The sequence below is a fragment of the Ranitomeya variabilis genome, chromosome 1 (assembly GCF_051348905.1).
Source record: "Ranitomeya variabilis isolate aRanVar5 chromosome 1, aRanVar5.hap1, whole genome shotgun sequence".
Lineage (NCBI taxonomy): Eukaryota > Metazoa > Chordata > Amphibia > Anura > Dendrobatidae > Ranitomeya > Ranitomeya variabilis.
In genome coordinates this window covers 1149342442-1149360868 of record NC_135232.1, presented here as the reverse complement: position 1 = coordinate 1149360868, position 18427 = coordinate 1149342442, and the positions used below count along the sequence as shown (strand labels likewise).

The 18427-nt window shown below is 46.3% G+C and overlaps 1 protein-coding gene across 1 annotated transcript in view; it reads left to right on the top strand.

Annotated features, from left to right (window-relative positions):
• DYSF (dysferlin) overlaps positions 1-18427 on the top strand; it is a 441189-nt gene that overhangs the window by 20866 nt on the left and 401896 nt on the right. The gene's annotated exons all lie outside the window — the stretch shown is intronic.

The following is an 18427-nucleotide window of genomic DNA, read 5'->3' as shown; positions in this document are numbered from 1 at the left end:
CCTATCCACCACAACATCCACTCCAGGACAGTCAGAAGACTCCACCTGACCCGAGGAAAAACGAGGATGAAACCCTGAATTACAAAAAAAAGGCGAAACCAAAGTAGCAGAACTAGCCCGATTATTAAGGGCAAACTCGGCCAATGGCAAAAAAGTCACCCAGTCGTCCTGATCAGCAGAAACAAAACATCTTAAATAAGTTTCCAACGTCTGATTAGTGCGCTCGGTTTGGCCATTCGTCTGAGGATGGAAGGCCGACGAAAAAGACAAATTAATGCCCATCTTAGCACAAAAGGTCCGCCAAAATCTAGACACAAACTGGGATCCTCTGTCGGAAACAATATTTTCAGGGATCCCGTGCAAACGAACCACATTTTGAAAAAACAGAGGAACCAACTCGGAGGAGGAAGGCAACTTAGGCAAGGGCACCAAATGGACCATTTTAGAAAAACGATCACACACCACCCAAATGACCGACATTCTCTGAGAGACAGGGAGATCTGAAATAAAATCCATGGAAATGTGCGTCCAATGCCTCTTCGGGACAGGCAAAGGCAACAACAAGCCACTGGCACGAGAACAGCAAGGCTTAGCCCGAGCACAAATTCCACAAGACTGCACAAAGGAACGCACATCCTGCGACAAGGAAGGCCACCAGAAGGACCTAGCCACCAAATCTCTGGTACCAAAAATCCCAGGATGGCCTGCCAACACCGAAGAATGAACCTCGGAAATAACTCTGCTGGTCGATCTATCCGGGACAAACAGTCTCTCCGGTGGACAACGGTCAGGTCTATCCGCCTGAAACTCCTGCAGCACTCGTCGCAAATCTGGGGAGATGGCAGACAAAATCACCCCTTCTCTGAGGATACCAGCTGGCTCTGAATCACCAGGAGAGTCAGGCACAAAACTCCTAAAAAGAGAATCAGCCTTCACATTCTTCAAACCAGGCAGGTATGAGACCACGAAATCAAAACGAGAGAAAAACAACGACCAACAAGCCTGTCTAGGATTCAGCCGCTTGGCCGACTCGAGATAAATCAAATTCTTGTGATCAGTCAAGACCACCACACGATGCTTAGCTCCATCGAGCCAATGTCGCCACTCCTCAAATGCCCACTTCATAGCCAACAACTCCCGATTACCAACATCATAATTCCGCTCGGCAGGCGAAAACTTTCTTGAAAAGAAAGCACATGGCTTCATCACAGAGCCATCAGAGCTTCTCTGTGACAAAACAGCCCCCGCTCCAATCTCAGAAGCATCAACCTCGACCTGGAAAGGAAGGGAGACGTCTGGCTGACATAAGACCGGAGCCGAAGAAAACTGGCGCTTCAGCTCCCGAAAGGCCTCCACAGCCGCAGGAGACCAATTAGTAACATCAGAACCCTTCTTGGTCAAATCCGTCAATGGCTTAACAACACCAGAAAAATTAGCGATGAAGTGACGGTAAAAATTAGCAAAACCCAAGAACTTCTGAAGACTCTTAACAGATGTAGGCTGAGTCCAGTCATGAATAGCCTGGACCTTGACTGGGTCCATCTCAATAACAGAAAGAGAAAAAATGAAACCCAAAAAAGAGACCTTCTGGACTCCAAAAAGACATTTTGAGCCCTTCACAAATAAAGCATTGGCACGCAGGACCTGAAACACCATCCTGACCTGCTTAACATGGGACTCCCAATCATCCGAAAAAAAACAGAATATCATCCAGATACACAATCATAAATTTATCCAGATATTCGCGGAAGATGTCGTGCATAAAGGACTGAAAGACTGAAGGAGCATTAGAAAGTCCAAAAGGCATCACCAAGTACTCAAAATGGCCTTCGGGCGTATTAAATGCAGTTTTCCATTCATCACCCTGCTTAATACGCACAAGGTTATACGCACCACGAAGATCTATCTTGGTGAACCAACTAGACCCCCTAATGCGAGCAAACAGATCAGATAACAATGGCAAAGGATACTTAAATTTGACCGTGATTTTGTTTAGAAGGCGATAATCAATACAAGGTCTCAAGGAACCATCCTTCTTAGCCACAAAAAAGAACCCCGCACCAAGAGGGGAGGAGGAGGGGCGAATAAGTCCTTTCTCCAAAGACTCCTTTATATAACTCTGCATAGCAGCATGCTCCGGCACTGACAAATTGAAAAGTCGTCCCTTAGGAAACTTACTACCAGGAATCAAATTTATAGCACAATCACAATCCCTATGAGGAGGTAGAGAACTGAGTTTGGGCTCATCAAATACATCCTGGTAATCTGACAAAAACGCAGGGACCTCAGAAGGAGTGGATGAAGCAATTGACACCACAGGAGCGTCGCCATGAATTCCCTGGCAACCCCAACTTGACACAGACATTGCTTTCCAATCCAGGACTGGATTATGAGTCCGCAACCATGGCAGGCCCAACACGACAACATCATGCAAATTATGCAATACAAGAAAGCGAATCACCTCCTGATGAACAGGAGTCATGCACATGGTCACTTGCGTCCAGTACTGAGGTTTATTCGTAGCCAATGGTGTAGCATCAATTCCCCTTAGTGGAATAGGGAATTTTAAAGGCTCCAAATCAAAACCACAGCGCCTGGCAAATGACAAATCCATCAGACTCAGGGCAGCACCTGAATCCACAAAAGCCATAACCGGGTAAGATGACAAGGAACAAATCAGGGTAACAGACAAAATAAACTTAGGCTGTAAAGTACCGATGGTGACAGATTTATCAATCTTTTTTGTGCGCTTAGAGCATGCTGAGATAACATGAGCTGAGTCACCACAGAAAAAGCACAACCCATTTTGCCGTCTCTAATTTTGCCGTTCACTTCTGGTCAGAATTCTATCCCATTGCATAGACTCAGGTGTCTGTTCAGAAGACACCGCCAAATGGTGCGCAGGTTTGCGCTCCCGCAAACGCCGATCAATCTGAATGGCCAGAGTCATTGACTCATTCAGACCTGCAGGCGTAGGGAACCCACCATGACATTCTTAATGGCTTCAGAAAGACCTTTTCTGAAATTTGCAGCCAGGGCACACTCATTCCATTGAGTAAGCACCGACCATTTCCGAAATTTCTGGCAGTACACCTCTGCATCATCTTGCCCCTGAGAGAGGGCCAACAACGCTTTTTCAGCCTGGTTCTCAAGATTAGGTTCCTCATAGAGCAATCCAAGGGCCAGAAAAAACGCATCCACACTGAGCAATGCAGGATCCCCTGGAGCCAATGCGACGGCCCAATCTTGAGGATTGCCACGCAAGAAAGAAATAATAATCTTAACTTGCTGAACAGAATCCCCAGAGGAACGAGGTTTCAAAGAAAGAAACAACTTGCAATTGTTCTTAAAATTCAGGAACCTAGATCTATCTCCAGAAAACAACTCCGGAATAGGTATTCTAGGCTCTGACATAGGACTGTGCACAACAAAATCCTGAATACTTTGTACCCTTGCAGCAAGATGATCTACACTAGAGGCTAAACTCTGGATATCCATATCAGCAGCTGAACTCAGAGCCACACCAAGATTAAGAGGAGGAGAGAAGCCAGACACACAGCAGCTAGACACACAGAAAAAAAATATATATATATCTCCAAGCTTCTTTTCTCCTGCTTCTGCCATGCAATTAACACTTTATAGGCCGGCTGTACTGTTCTGATCCTAGTGGCAAGGATCGCAGGTCGGACTAGCTAAGTAACTGAACAGACTACTAATTAACAGAAAAACGGCTCGCACATCCTAACCAGTGTGAATAGGTGCATACCAGGAGCAGCTACCTCCATACATAAATATACAAAAAGGGTTGCACTCTATCGTGCCAAAGCATGTCTAATATGGAATACATGAAATTTGAATAGCAAAATGGCTTTTGAACATTAGAAAAATATTTAACCCCTTCCCGACATTTGACGTACTATCCCGTCGAGGTGGGGTGGGCCCGTATGACCACCGACGGGATAGTATGTCATACGCGATCGGCCGCGCTCACGGGGGGAGCGCGGCCGATCGCGGCCGGGTGTCGGCTGCATATCGCAGCTGACATCCGGCACTATGTGCCAGGAGCGGTCACGGACCGCCCCCGGCACATTAACCCCCGGCACACCGCGATCAAACATGATCGCGATGTGCCGGCGGTGCAGGGAAGCATCGCGCAGGGAGGGGGCTCCCTGCGGGCTTCCCTGAGCCCCCCGCAGCAACGCGATGTGATCGCGTTGCTGCGAGGGTCTTACCTCCCTCCCTGCCTGCTCCAGACCCGGATCCAAGATGGCCGCGGATCCGGGTCCTGCAGGGAGGGAGGTGGCTTCACAGAAGCCTGCTCAGAGCAGGCACTATGAAGCAGCCTGCACTTCTCGCAGATCGATGATCTGTCAGAGTGCTATGCAAACTGGCAGATCACCGATCTGTATTGTCCCCCCTGGGGCAAAGTAAAAAAGTAAAAAAAAATTTTTCCAAATGTGTAAAAAAAAATAAAAAAAAATATTCCAAAATAATGAAAAAAAAAAAATAAATTATTCCCATAAATACATTTCTTTATCTAAATAAAAAAAAACAAACAATAAAAGTACACATATTTAGTATCGCCGCGTCCGTAACAACCCGACCTATAAAACTGGCCCACTAGTTAACCCCTTCAGTAAACACCGTAAGAAAAAAAAAAAAAAAACGAGGCAAAAAACAACGCTTTATTATCATACCGCTGAACAAAAAGTGGAATAACACGCGATCAAAAAGACAGATATAAATAACCATGGTACCGCTGAAAGCGTCATCTTGTCCCGCAAATAACGAGCCGCCATACAGCATGATCAGCAAAAAAATAAAAAAGTTATAGTCCTGAGAATAAAGCGATGCAAAAATAATTATTTTTTCCATAAAATAGTTTTTATCGTATAAAAGCGCCAAAACATAAAAAAATGATATAAACGAGGTATCGCTGTAATCGTACTGACCCGAAGAATAAAACTGCTTTATCAATTTTACCAAACGCGGAACGGTATAAACGCCTCCCCCAAAAGAAATTCATGAATAGCTGGTTTTTGGTCATTCTACCTCACAAAAATCGGAATAAAAAGCGATCAAAAAATGTGACGTGCCCAAAAATGTTACCAATAAAAACGTCAACTCGTCCCGCAAAAAACAAGACCTCACTTGACTCTGTGGACCAAAATATGGAAAATTTATAGCTCTCAAAATGTGGTAACGCAAAAAATATTTTTTGCAATAAAAAGCGTCTTTCAGTGTGTGACGGCTGCCAATCATAAAAATCCGCTAAAAAACCCGCTATAAAAGTAAATCAAACCCCCCTTCATCACCCCCTTAGTTAGGGAAAAATAAAAAAAATGTATTTATTTCCATTTTCCCATTAGGTTTAGGGCTAGAGTTAGGGCTAGGGTTAAGGCTACAGTTAGGGTTGGGGCTAAAGTTAGGGTTAGGGTTGGGGCTAAAGTTACGGTTAGGGTTTAGATTACATTTACGGTTGGGAATAGGGTTGGGATTAGGGTTAGGGGTGTGTCAGGGTTAGAGGTGTGGTTAGGGTTACTGTTGGGATTAGGGTTAGGGGTGTGTTTGGATTAGGGTTTCAGTTATAATTGGGGGGTTTCCACTGTTTCGGCACATCAGGGGCTCTCCAAACGCGACATGGCGTCCGATCTCAATTCCAGCCAATTCTGCGTTGAAAAAGTAAAACAGTGCTCCTTCCCTTCCGAGCTCTCCCGTGTGCCCAAACAGGGGTTTACCCCAACATATGGGGTATCAGCGTACTCAGGACAAATAGGACAACAACTTTTGGGGTCCAACTTCTCCTGTTACCCCTGGGAAAATACAAAACTGGGGGCTAAAAAATAATTTTTGTGGGAAAAAAAAAGATTTTTTATTTTCACGGCTCTGCGTTATAAACTGTAGTGAAACACTTGGGGGTTCAAAGTTCTTACAACACATCTAGATAAGTTCCTTGGGGGGTCTAGTTTCCAAAATGGGGTCACTTGTGTGGGGCTTCTACTGTTTAGGTACATTAGGGGCTCTGCAAACGCAATGTGACGCCTGCAGACCATTCCATCTAAGTCTGCATTCCAAATGGCGCTCCTTCCCTTCCTAGCCCTCCCATGCATCCAAACGGTGGTTCCCCCCACATATGGGGTATCAGCGCACTCAGGACAAATTGGACAACAACTTTTGGGGTCAAATTTCTCCTGTTACCCTCGGGAAAATACAAAACTGGGGGCTGAAAAATAATTTTTGTGGGAAAAAATTTTAGTTTTATTTTTACGGCTCTGCATTATAAACTTCTGTGAAGCCCTTGGTGGGTCAAAGCGCTCACCACACATCTAGATAAGTTCCTTAGGGGGTCTACTTTCCAACATGGTGTCACTTGTGGGGGGTTTCTACTGTTTAGGTACATTAGGGGCTCTGCAAACGCAATGTGACGCCTGCAGACCATTCCATCTAAGTCTGCATTCCAAATGGCGCTCCTTCACTTCCGAGCCCTTCCATGCGTCCAAACGGTGGTTCCCCCCCACATATGGGGTATCAGCGCACTCAGGACAAATTGGACAACAACTTTTGGGGTCCAATTTCTCCTGTTACCCTCGGGAAAATACAAAACTGGGGGCTAAAAAATAATTTTTGTGGGAAAAAATGTTTGTTTTATGTTTATGGCTCTGCATTATAAACTTCTGTGAAGCCCTTGGTGGGTCAAAGCGCTCACCACACATCTAGTTAAGTTCCTTAGGGGGTCTACTTTCCAACATGGTGTCACTTGTGGGGGGTTTCTACTGTTTAGGTACATTAGGGGCTCTGCAAACGCAATGTGACGCTTGCAGACCATTCCATCTAAGTCTGCATTCCAAATGGCGCTCCTTCACTTCCGAGCCCTTCCATGCGTCCAAACGGTGGTTCCCCCCCACATATGGGGTATCAGCGCACTCAGGACAAATTGGACAACAACTTTTGGGGTCCAATTTCTCCTGCTACCCTCGGGAAAATAAAAAACTGGGGGCTAAAAAATAATTTTTGTGGGAAAAAATTTTTGTTTTATTTTTACGGCTCTGCATTATTAACTTCTGTGAAGCCCTTGGTGGGTCAAAGCGCTCAAAACACATCTAGATAAGTTCCTTAGGGGGTCTACTTTCCAAAATGGTGTCACTTGTGGGGGGTTTCAATGTTTAGGCACATCAGTGGCTCTCCAAACGCAACATGGCGTCCCATCTCAATTCCTGTCAATTTTGCATTGAAAAGTCAAACGGTGCTACTTCCCTTCCGAGCTCTCCCATGCGCCCAAACAGTGGTTTACCCCCACATATGGGGTATCAGCGTACTCAGGACAAATTGTACAACAACTTTTGGTGTCCAATTTCTTCTCTTACCCTTGGGAAAATAAAAAATTGGGGGTGAAAAGATAATTTTTGTGAAAAAATATGATTTTTTATTTTTACGGTTCTGCATTATAAACTTCTGTGAAGCACTTGGTGGGTCAAAGTTCTCACCACACCTCTAGATAAGTTCCTTAGGGGGTCTACTTTCCAAAATGGTGTCACTTGTGGGGGGTTTCAATGTTTAGGCACATCAGTGGCTCTCCAAACGCAACATGACGTCCCATCTCAATTCCTGTCAATTTTGCATTGAAAAGTCTAACGGCGCTCCTTCCCTTCCGAGGTCTCCCATGCGCCCAAACAGTGGTTTATCCCCACATATGGGGTATCAGCGTACTCAGGACAAATTGTACAACAACTTTTGGGGTCCAATTTCTTCTCTTACCCTTGGGAAAATAAAAAATTGGGGGCGAAAAATAATTTTTGTGAAAAAATATGATTTTTTATTTTTACGGTTCTGCATTATAAACTTCTGTGAAGCACTTGGTGGGTCAAAGTGCTCACCACACCTCTAGATAAGTTCCTTAGGGGGTCTACTTTCCAAAATGGTGTCACTTGTGGGGGGTTTCAATGTTTAGGCACATCAGGGGCTCCCCAAACGCAACATGGCGTCCCATCTCAATTCCAGTCAATTTTGCATTGAAAAGTCAAATGGCGCTCCTTCGCTTCCGAGTTCTGTCATGCGCCCAAACAGTGGTTTACCCCCACATATGGGGTATCGGCGTACTCAGGACAAATTGTACAACAACTTTTGGGGTCCATTTTCTCCTGTTACCCTTGGTAAAATAAAACAAATTGGAGCTGAAGTAAATTTTTTGTGAAAAAAAGTTAAATGTTCATTTTTATTTAAACATTCCAAAAATTCCTGTGAAGCACCAGAAGGGTTAATAAACTTCTTGAATATGGTTTTGAGCACCTTTAGGGGTGTAGTTTTTAGAATGGTGTCACACTTGGGTATTTTCTATCATATAGACCCCTCAAAATGACTTCAAATGAGATGTGGTCCCTAAAAAAAAATGGTGTTGTAAAAATGAGAAATTGTTGGTCAACTTTTAACCCTTATAACTCCCTAACAAAAAAAAATTTTGGTTCCAAAATTGTGCTGATGTAAAGTAGACATGTGGGAAATGTTACTTATTAAGTATTTTGTGTGACATATCTCTGTGATTTAAGGGCATAAAAATTCAAAGTTGGAAAATTGCAAAATTTTCAAAATTTTCGCCAAATTTCCATTTTTTTTGCAAATAAACGCAGGTAATATCAAAGAAATTTTACCACTATCATGAAGTACAATATGTTACGAGAAAACAATGTCAGAATCGCCAAGATCCGTTGAAGCGTTCCAGAGTTATAACCTCATAAAGGGACAGTGGTCAGAATTGTAAAAATTGGCCCGGTCATTAACGTGCAAACCACCCTTGGGGGTGAAGGGGTTAAGAGATGCTTTGCACAGAATTTGATATAAATCAAATAGTGTGAGCCCATCAACTTCGTCAAAGTGGTCTCAGACTGATGGGTCCCTGACCTCCCTGTCCAAATGTGAACACTTACCAAAGGCCAATATCTGTATGCCTGGGTGAATGTGGACACCTCTATTCAGCAAAGCCTACATATGAGTTAGCCGGGACCAAGTGTGATAAGATGCAATTAAAAACCACATTTAATTGAAGTTGATGGGCTCACACTATTTGATTTATATCAAATTCTGTGCAAAGTGTCTCTTAAATATTTTTCTAATGTTCAAAAGCCATTTTGCTATTCAAATTTCATGTATTCCATATTAGACATGCTTTGGCACGATAGAGTGCAACCCTTTTTATATGAACAGACTACTAGCTCTGGGGAAGTGGTAACTAGATTGACCGCAACCTGATCCTATCCGCAAACAACTATAGGCAGCCGTGGAACGTTACCTAAAAAATCCTAGACGTCTCGTCACGGCCTGAGAAACTGACTATTCCTGGAGGGAAAGTAAGTCCTCACTTGCCTCAGTGGAAGACCCCAAAGATATAGAATAGCCCCCCACAAATATTAACGGTGAGTTAAGGGGAAAGCACAAACGCAGAGATGAAATCAGATTTAGCAAATGAGGCCCGCTAATACTAGATAGCAGAAAATAGGAAGGGAACTGTGCGGTCAATAAAAAACCCTATTCAAAATATCCACGCAGAGATTGCTCGAGCCCCCGCACCAACTAACGGTGCGGGGGAAGCAACTCCGTACCCCAGAGCTTACCAGCAAAAAGAAATCACATGTTAGCAAGCTGGACTAACTCATCATACACTGAAATCATATTGCAGGCAGATGAGCAAAAAATATTCAAACAGAACTTAGCTTATCCTGAAGAGGCAGAAAACGAGATAATCAGGAGTAATCAGAATAGCACTGAATACATCGACAGCCGGCAACAAGTGGAAGTGAAGCAGAGCTAAATAGGAGCCTCCCTGGTGAATAACGAGGCAGCTGATACAGCAGACCCGCAGGATAATAAACCAAACCACCAGGGGGAGCCAAAAAACCAAAGTCACACAATACCATCTGTGACCACAAGAGGGAGCCTGAAAACGGAGTTCACAACAGAGGTGTCCCCTGCGCCCCTGGGCAGAGGGGACAAGATATCCCCCTTCTGACCTCCCCCACCTTTGTAATTCCCACAGTAAATATCGGCTTTTTAATTCGCCCGCCCTCTGTATCTGTGTGATATATTCTGTGTCCTGTGAGTAAAGTGTTGTCACACTGGAAATACGTGGAGAAGCAGTGATCTTTTATATGCGCCCATGTAACCAAGCAATTCCAGCATTCAGATTCCAGCCAAAGCAGAGTGGACCTCCTGAAACACGGGGTGGTACTGAAAGAGGTACTCCAGCACGGTAGACCCCGTTACACTGATGGCAGACAGCAGGATCTGATACCCCTTCTACAGGAGGAAAGGAATGGAAAACAACTACCAGAAGTTAAAGAGGACTACATTAAAGGATCTGGTGGAAGCCCGAGGGTTAATCGCCAGCAACAAAACAAAAGCGGATTTGATAGCAGCCATCATGGAACACGACGGTGCAGTGCCCCCCAATGGGAACGTGGAGGAGACTGAATTCCAGAGGGAGGTAAAGAACAGACTGGCGTTCTATGGCCCAAACCCTGCAGTAGAGATCATACGAGAGGTGATGGCTGATGTGCGTACTGATCTGAAGGAAAAGATGGCCGAGCGGACCAGGATAGAGCTAGCCAAGATGGAGATGGCAGAGCGGACCAAAGTGGAGCTGGCCAAGATGGAGAGTCAGCGAGCAGGGGGAGCTCTGGCCTCCGCCCAGGTACCTTCAACAGTAAGCCACAAAAAGATCCAGTATAATGCCTTCTGACAGTTGGGGGAGGCAGAGGAAGACATTGATGGCTTTCTGCAGGTCTTTGAGCGGCAGTGTGACCTTCATCAAGTGAAGCTGGAGGAACGGGTTCAGATTCTGGCCAGCAAGCTGACCGGCCGGGCAGCGGACGCCTATCGCACGGTACCTGATGAGAACTGTATGGACTATGAGCGGATCAAAGAAGTGATCTTGGCCCCGTATGTGCTGACACCAGAGGCATACCGCCAAAAGTTCCGCAGACTTATAAAACGCGTAACCGATACCCACACTGAATGGGCCTGTAAATTATGGCGGTCACTGCTACAGTGGGTACAAGGGAGCCAAGCAACCACTAAGGAGGACGTCCTCCAGCTCTTGTTGTTAGAACGATTCTTTAATGGACTAACCCCCGAGACACAGGAATGGCTTCGGGACAGGCGGCCAACGACTCTTGAGGAAGCCGCTCGTCTGGCCGATGAACATCATGACGCCAGGAGGCCTCAGTTGTCTGGATCAAAGATGGTCACTAAGGGTCCGCCCATGGACCTGGAGGGGCCCAAACCACCGAAGATTGTAGGGGGACCAGCTAAAAAATCGGCCACAGTCCCCCAGGGGCACGATGCCACACCTGCCATCAGCTGGGCCACCTGCAAAGACAATGTCCCATCCGGACTCAGCATACCCAGTGGCCAAAGGCGGGAACAGCTACCTTCAGCCGTGCCGCTGTACACTGCTACCAAGGCGAAGCTGACACGGCATTGGGGGCTATGTCTAACCAGGGGGTGGAAGAGATGGAGGAAGTGCTGCATGAAGTAGACCCCGTGCAGGCAGATAATCGACAACAGCATAGACAGGTCGTGTGGGTTAATGGGAAACGTATGCAGGGACTAAGAGATTCCGGAGCAACTTTGACCCTTGTGAAGCTTCATCTCGTCCGGGACCAAGAGAAGACGGACCGGACAGTGGCAGTCCGTGTAGCAGGGGGAGCCATACATCGACTGCCCACTGCCAGGATTCACCTGAACTGGGGAGTCGGGGATGGCCTTGTTGAGGTCGGCTTAATGGAGGATTTGGGATTTGCCTGCAGACGACTTGCTGGGAAATGACTTGGAGCCCATGTTGTCTGCCTTCTCGGTTGCCCCTCTGGCTGAGACATATCCTGTGACCACCCGGACACAAGCTCGAGCTGCGGAGGCGGAATCACACTCAGAGGCCCAGACGCTTCTATGTTTGGATTGGGGGCAGTACTGAGCCAAGTCGGGCCGGACGGCCAAGAACATCCGGTAGCTTACCTGAGTCGGAAACTACTGCCCCGTGAAGTAAGCTATGCGGCCATCAAGAAGGAGTGCCTGGCAGTAGTATGGGCACTCAAAAGGTTGCAACAATATTTGTATGGACGACAGTTTTCCCTCCTAACGGACCATAATCCCCTAGTCTGGACTAATCGGGTCTCCGGAGACAACGCCAGATTACTGCGGTGGAGTTTAGCCCTACAACCTCTGGACTTCACCATCCACTACAGACCCGGCAAACAAAACGGTAGTGTTGTTATACGGCAGTGTCCCCTCTAGTGTTGTTATACGGAGGTGTCCCCTCTAGTGTTGTTATACGGAGGTGTCCCCTCTAGTGTTGTTATACGGAGGTGTCTCCTCTAGTGTTGTTATACGGAGGTGTCCCCTCTAGTGTTGTTATACGGAGGTGTCCCCTCTAGTGTTGTTATACGGAGGTGTCCCCTCTAGTGTTGTTATACGGAGGTGTCCCCTCTAGTGTTGTTATACGGCAGTGTCCCCTCTAGTGTTGTTATACGGAGGTGTCCCCTCTAGTGTTGTTATACGGAGGTGTCCCCTCTAGTGTTGTTCTACGGAGGTGTCCCCTCTAGTGTTGTTATACGGAGGTGTCCCCTCTCGTGTTGTTATACGGAGGTGTCCCCTCTAGTGTTGTTATACGGCAGTGTCCCCTCTAGTGTTGTTATACGGAGGTGTCCCCTCTAGTGTTGTTATACGGAGGTGTCCCCTCTAGTGTTGTTATACGGAGGTGTCCCCTCTCGTGTTGTTATACGGAGGTGTCCCCTCTAGTGTTGTTATACGGAGGTGTCCCCTCTAGTGTTGTTATATGGCGGTGTCCCCTCTCGTGTTGTTATACGGAGGTGTGCCCTCTAGTGTTGTTATACGGCGGTGTCCCCTCTCGTGTTGTTATACGGAGGTGTCCCCTCTAGTGTTGTTATAAGGCGGTGTCCCCTCTAGTGTTGTTATAAGGAGGTGTAAAGAGGACATGTCACTTGCCATAATTATTTTCTCCCCAGTGTGAATGCCGCTGTTCTGAATCCGGTGATGTTTCTCTTTTGTTCCTGCTCCTCACCGTTCCTGAGATACGGCCCTCTCTTCACCGTATACAAATATGGTCTGTTTTTCTGGGGGCGTCTTCTTTAGCACCACGCCCAGTTGGCTAAAAAGTCTACAGGGAAGAAGGGGCAATATCTCAGGAAGGGAAAGGTGCAGGAACGAAAGAAAAACCACTCTGGATTCAGGAGAACAGCGGCATTTACACTGGGTTTATGGAAACTGACAGATCTCATCCAAGTTCTGATTTCACTGTAGTACAGAGTCGTCAGGGTCAGCCATGACATGAGCCGTTTCGGAATGATTGTCACCCCCTGAAGTCCCCCTGACAATGACAATTGTAGTCGCCTCTTGTGTCTATGAGATGAAAGAGTTTTCCTAAATTTTACAATAATAAGTAGACGGAAGGGTCATGTGTGATATTACCGGAGCGCGGCAAACATACAAGTGTGGGTGTAATGGGCCAGCGATCCACTCCGGGCAAGTCCTGCTGTGCAGCCCAACAGAGGGCAGCGAGCCCAGGGGAGGGCAGCGGAGCCGGACGTCCAGGAGAGCTGTGTGAGATGTGGCTGGTCCTGGGCGCGCTGCCATTATTAGCTGATCCCAAGTATGGGCCGTCGATATCAGTCCTTGACAATCCCTTTAATGCCGGCTTCTTATGGGGGGATTCATCTGCACTGCTTCTTACCAGGATTTATGGAGACCACAGTTTCTCAGGACGATGTGTCATGTGGCCTCATATTTCTAACATTTCTGACTGTCATCCTGAATGGTGCCGTCATTATGTGGGTAATTAGCGGAATAATAGCGCGGTCTCTGCCCCGCCCATTGTATTATAGCGGTGACATATTATCATCTTCATCCTCAGACGTAGCTGTTTCTGCACCTGGGACAATACATATTCGTGCCACCACCCCCTCGGATCCCAATTTTAGAAGCCAGACCTAAGGGCCTTCATTTATCATAATTGTTAATCAGAAAATCCAAACACAAGTAGAGATTGATAATGTCAGCTGCCAGAGGGGGAAGGAGATTGATTTCATCTAGAGCTACTCACAGCAGCATAGATAAACAGCAGTACCAATGAGCGCACATGATGAAAAGCGCGTAATTTATGCAGGAGTGCAGCAAATTACTTTATAGCAGCTTCTACATTGTCAATTGCCAGAAGTGGAAGGAAATAGATTACTTCCGAACATGTCCCCAGGAGCATATATTAGCAGCACCAATGGAAGAAAAAATATTTTATGAAAAAAAAATGCTGGAAATTACTTTAAAACAACGACTCTATTATCAGTTGCCAGAAGTGTAAGGAGACTGAATCCATCCAATGTCATAAAGTACTCAAGAAAAAAAAACAGTGTATTGTCAGCTGCCAGTAGTGGAAGGAGACTGATTTCATCCAGAATTGTCCATAGTAGCACAGAGTAGCAGCTGCAGAAAAAAAAAGAAAATAATATATTTTGTGCAAGAAATGCTGCAAATTACTATCAAATAAAGAAACACTGTAATATTAGCTGCCAGAGGTGGAAGAAGACTGATTTCATCCAAAGCCATCCCAAGTGGCACACATGAAAGAAGTAAAAAATAACATGAAAAAGGTTTATTTTATGGAACATATTCTGCTAATTACTTTAAACTAGCAATTATATTGTCAGCTACCTGAGGTGGAAGGAGACTGATTATGTACAAAAGATAGAAAAAGTGTCGACTAACCCTGGAACTGTTGTTCTCCAGCTCTCAGGAATATTGGTGTGAACATGATTTTGGCCACATTTAATGTCCTTGCACTTATTTCCGGATGGTGGCTGTGTGGGGTCTCTATAGGTACCTGACCATATACTGTACCGCCATGCCGTGCCCTTCCTATCTATACGCTCTGTATACTACGTTGGTGGACAGTGCGGGATGCTTCTTATTGCCACGATGGCACGATACAATTCTAGCAGAGAAGTTGGAGATTTTGGAGAAAAGCTTCTCACTCTGATGCCATTTATGGGGAGTATGGCGCAATGTTGGAGCCATGGGGCAAACCAGGAATGTGGGCAGGGAGAATGGATGGGGACGTGGCCGGGCAAGGGTTAAATCAGCAACAGAAGGGACTACAACTCTCAGAAGCTTCATAGCTGACTGGGGGTTCTCCAAGAGGTTCTGCTGCAGCTCACAACACACAGCACGGCTGCTGCAGAACCTCACAAGGCTTTACCTTTCCCCACTGTCTGGCAGATAGGACTGCTGTCCTGAGCTGCTGCAGAACCTCTTCTAGAAGATTAATCATTGACATGAAGCTCCAGCAGGTTTCTGTTCCTCAGAACTTTTCTTATTATTATGAAAACAATCCATGACTGGAATCAGCTGCAAATTGTGTGAGACCAGTGGGACCGTGCACATCTCCGCTGCTGCAGAACCTCTTGGTAAATTAGGCAGATTTCTGTCAGCCACTGATAAATTGAACAACCCCATGCTTTTCTTAGAAAGATATTGCAGGGGTAAGGTCAGTAGTAAGATGTTCTGCAGCAGATGAAGCGATCTTTAACACATCTCAGCTGCTGCAGAACCTCATCCTAGTGGTGGAAGGAGATGCCAGCTAAGTATGTATAAGGCTGCTTGTATAGTGCATCAGCTGCTGCAGAACCTCTTCCAAGTGGTGGAAGGAGATGCCAGCTGAGCATAAGGCTGTTTGTATAGTGCATCAGCTGTTGCAGAACCTCTTCCAAGTGGTGGAGGGACATGCCAGCTAAGTATAAGGCTGTTTGTATAGTGCATCAGCTGCTGCAGAACCTCTTCCAAGTGGTGGAAGGAGATGCCAGCTACAAATAAGGCTGTTTGTATAGTGCATCAGCTGCTGCAGAACCTCTTCCAAGTGGTGGAGGAAGATGCCAGCTAAGTATAAAGCTGTTTGTATAGTGCATCAGCTGCTGCAGAACCTCTTCCAAGTGGTGGAAGGAGATGCCAGCTGATTATAAGGCTGTTTGTATAGTGCATCAGCTGCTGCAGAACCTCTTCCAAGTGGTGGAAGGAGATGCCAGCTAAGTATAAAGCTGTTTGTATAGTGCATCAGCTGCTGCAGAACCTCTTCCAAGTAGTGGAAGGAGATGCCAGCTACAAATAAGGCTATTTGTATAGTGCATCAGCTGCTGCAGAACCTCTTCCAAGTGGTGGAGGGAGATGCCAGCTGATTATAAGGCTGTTTGTATAGTGCATCAGCTGCTGCAGAACCTCTTCCAAGTGGTGGAGGGAGATGCCAGCTGATTATAAGGCTGTTTGTATAGGGCATCAGCTGTTGCAGAACCTCTTCCAAGTGGTGGAAGGAGATGCTAGCTATGCATAAGGCTGTTTGTATAGTGCATCAGCTGCTGCAGAACCTCTTCCAAGTGGTGGAAGGAGATGCTAGCTATGCATAAGGCTGTTTGTATAATGCATCAGCTGCTGCAGAACCTCTTCCAAGTGGTGGAAGGAGATGCCAGCTAAGTATAAAGCTGTTTGTATAGTGCATCAGCTGCTGCAGAACCTCTTCCAAGTAGTGGAAGGAGATGCCAGCTAAGCATAAGGCTGTTTGTATAGGGCATCAGCTGTTGCAGAACCTCTTCCAAGTGGTGGAAGGAGATGCCAGCTAAGTATAAAGCTGTTTGTATAGTGCATCAGCTGCTGCAGAACCTCTTCCAAGTGGTGGAAGGAGATGCCAGCTAAGCATAAGGCTGTTTGTATAGTGCATCAGCTGCTGCAGAACCTCTTCCAAGTGGTGGAGGGAGATGCCAGCTAAGCATAAGGCTGTTTGTATAGTGCATCAGCTGCTGCAGAACCTCTTCCAAGTGGTGGAAGGAGATGCCAGCTAAGCATAAGGCTGTTTGTATAGTGCATCAGCTGCTGCAGAACCTCTTCCAAGTGGTGGAGGGAGATGCCAGCTGATTATAAGGCTGTTTGTATAGTGCATCAGCTGCTGCAGAACCTCTTCCAAGTGGTGGAGGGAGATGCCAGCTGATTATAAGGCTGTTTGTATAGGGCATCAGCTGTTGCAGAACCTCTTCCAAGTGGTGGAAGGAGATGCTAGCTATGCATAAGGCTGTTTGTATAGTGCATCAGCTGCTGCAGAACCTCTTCCAAGTGGTGGAAGGAGATGCTAGCTATGCATAAGGCTGTTTGTATAGTGCATCAGCTGCTGCAGAACCTCTTCCAAGTGGTGGAAGGAGATGCCAGCTAAGTATAAAGCTGTTTGTATAGTGCATCAGCTGCTGCAGAACCTCTTCCAAGTGGTGGAAGGAGATGCCAGCTAAGCATAAGGCTGTTTGTATAGTGCATCAGCTGCTGCAGAACCTCATCCTAGTGGTGGAAGGAGATGCCAGCTAAGTATATATAAGGCTGATTGTATAGTGCATCAGCTGCTGCAGAACCTCTTCCAAGTGGTGGAGGGAGATGCCAGCTGATTATAAGGCTGTTTGTATAGTGCATCAGCTGCTGCAGAACCTCTTCCAAGTGGTGGAGGGAGATGCCAGCTGATTATAAGGCTGTTTGTATAGGGCATCAGCTGTTGCAGAACCTCTTCCAAGTGGTGGAAGGAGATGCTAGCTATGCATAAGGCTGTTTGTATAGTGCATCAGCTGCTGCAGAACCTCTTCCAAGTGGTGGAAGGAGATGCTAGCTATGCATAAGGCTGTTTGTATAGTGCATCAGCTGCTGCAGAACCTCTTCCAAGTGGTGGAAGGAGATGCCAGCTAAGCATAAGGCTGTTTGTATAGTGCATCAGCTGCTGCAGAACCTCATCCTAGTGGTGGAAGGAGATGCCAGCTAAGTATATATAAGGCTGATTGTATAGTGCATCAGCTGCTGCAGAACCTCTTACGAGTGATGGAAGGAGATGCTAGCTATGCATAAGGCTGTTTGCACACTGCATCAGTGGCTGCAGAAGAACCTCATACACAGCTCAGCTGCTGCAGAACCTCTTCTAGCAGTGGAGGACGAAGCTAGCTATGCATAAGATTTCTTAGCACACTGCCTCAACTGCTGCAGAAAATCCCAATACACAGCTCAGCTGCTGCAGAACCTCTTGTAGCAGTGAAAGAATAAGTTAAACATAAGATTTATTTTACTCTCTGCCTGAACTACAGCAGAACCCTGTAACACAAAGGTCAGCTGCTGCAGAACCTCTTCGGGTAGCGGACTAGCTAGGGGTCACGTATGTTTTATAGACAGGGTCTTTTTGCTTATCGCTATAGCTGCTGCAGAACCTCTTTTTATAGACACGACCAGTGAATTAACATGCGGCTCCTCAGTCCCTCCTGACACATGGCACAGCTGCTGCAGACCCTCTTGTTCTGGGCCGTGGTGCCGGTGCCTGTGTGTGAGCCGTGTGGCTGTGTCCCGTGCTCCGGCACAGCAG